Raw genomic sequence first — 2,180 nt, 5'->3', positions numbered from 1 at the left:
TAACTTGGTTTGATTTTCTAATGAGATAAATCCCTAATGGATTTTCACCATTAGACTAACATAATAGTGTTAGATCCCGAAAGATAAATATTGTATATGCAACATCTAACTGTTCATCAATTGATGACACCTTAGACTAGTATTTTACAATATGAAACAAGAAGATTGTATAAATAAGAATACTTTGACTCTCGCTAATCAGAGCATAGTTGGATTCTTATTTAAAATGAAATTATCCTAATTCCTCTTAGCTTATTCATTTCGAATTAGGTCAATGACATATCATTGGATGAATGGTCTATAAATCATATAAAGTCATTCTATATTTTCTCTTAAGAAATTAAATGATGCATATGATTATATTCCCAAAATTCTATCCCGAAATGATATAAATCCTCAATCCTAGAAATCTGCTACTTGTATGGGCAAATCAACTTAGAGTTAAATTAGTAGTGGTTGTCCAAGAAAGAATTACTCATCATAGAGTTACACTTTCACAAGTGTTTAATAACAATTTGTATGGATTCAAACTGTATGAGTTGAGTATTCTGTGACCAAAATCCACTTGCACTATTCTAAGAACTCTTTGATGTAACTAAATCAAGTCATCAAGAGACACAACCAAATAAATCTATGGCATTTGTATCTTGTTCATAGTGGTTTTGAAAGATCATTCTCTGCAAAGAGTTAATATGCCTATTTCCACTGAAATTAAGTTCATCTCATTCGCATATGGATGTACATTCAGGGGTGGATGTGAGTTTTCGTTGTATTCTTAAAACGATCACTCTAGATTTTACCTTATGCAAAAAGAAATTTGAAATGTGTTAAAAATTTCATGAATTTCTAGCAATGGTTATAAACCATTAAGGTAAGTGGTTAAAGATCTTGCGAACTGATAGGGTTGGAGAAAAAGTTAGTTGATATGCAGTTCAAAGATCATTAATTTGATTTTTGAATTATATCCAAACTTACCTCCCTTGAAATTCAATTTGCATATTGATAATTAGTTACTAGTCATTGCCTAAATCTTTCTATGGTAATATAATTTCAGAATGATGCAATGGTTGTATACTTAATGTAAATCATTACTAGATTCATGGATGACCTAATCGAAATCTTAAGAAAAGCTAGAAATGCTAACCCTGGTTTGCATATTTGTTAGCTATTCTAAGTGATTAGGGGTGGACCATCCCATAGTCATTAGATAAGAAAGTGTTTGTTTAAACAAATACTACTTTTCTAAGAAAATTACTAAGTCTAAAAATAAAGTAGCAAATAAAGGAGATATTTTTTTCTTCATTCCATAAGTGTTCTATCATCTTATTATTTACAAGATGATCCCACTGCCTCTGTTGTCTTAACACAACCGAAGAGGTCAATACCATTTAGTTTTCTTAGACATAGTTCACGGTACCTTGTCGTAGTGGGAGTGTTTCTAGGAACTCACTCTTCTTAAGATTTGGAAGACACTAGTGATTAAAATCCATTGTGAGTTTAAACAAGTAATGGATTGTCAAGATGAGAAACTAAGAAGAAAGCCAAGAGAACTATGGTTTAATCCATTCACATGGAGTAACCTAAAGTTTTCTATTACAAGGACATAAAAGGAAATTGTTGTTAATAAGTCTATTCAATGGACTCAACAAAACTTCCTGTTCCTAGTATTATAGGTTTGAGTCTATCTAAACCTATGGCTTGTGGTATACCTCGTAATTGCTTACTCTAATGCAAGCAACTTACTTTAGTAAGATGCTGAAGCATTTTCTTTCCAATGGCAATCCATAGAAGCTTCACAACTTCTAAGCATAGATTTTATTTATCTAAGGAAAAGTCTCAACTATTCTAGAAAAGATAAAGCCATGAAAGAATTTCTCAAATCAATAGTGAGAGGTCTCAGATATGCTTTAGTATGCCTTAGACTAGACACCTGCTGTTGAGTAGGACTAATGAGTAGGTATCAAATCAATCCATGAGAGGAACATTGGAAGACAATCAGGTAAATCTTAAGATTAAGAAGAGGAACTATATGTTAGTCAATAAGGGTGTGTTTAAAACTCTTATACTACACCACATCAGATTTCGAGACTTGCCTTTGTACTAGAAAGTCTGCTGATAAGATGGTGATTACTCTTGTGGTGGAGTAGTGATTTTGGAGAAGTGTAAAAACCTATCTAAAA

The sequence above is a fragment of the Cannabis sativa genome, chromosome 6 (genome assembly GCF_029168945.1).
Source record: "Cannabis sativa cultivar Pink pepper isolate KNU-18-1 chromosome 6, ASM2916894v1, whole genome shotgun sequence".
Taxonomy (NCBI): Eukaryota; Viridiplantae; Streptophyta; class Magnoliopsida; order Rosales; family Cannabaceae; genus Cannabis; species Cannabis sativa.
The sequence above is the reverse complement of the archived record's forward strand: the minus strand, read 5'-3'. Positions refer to the sequence as shown.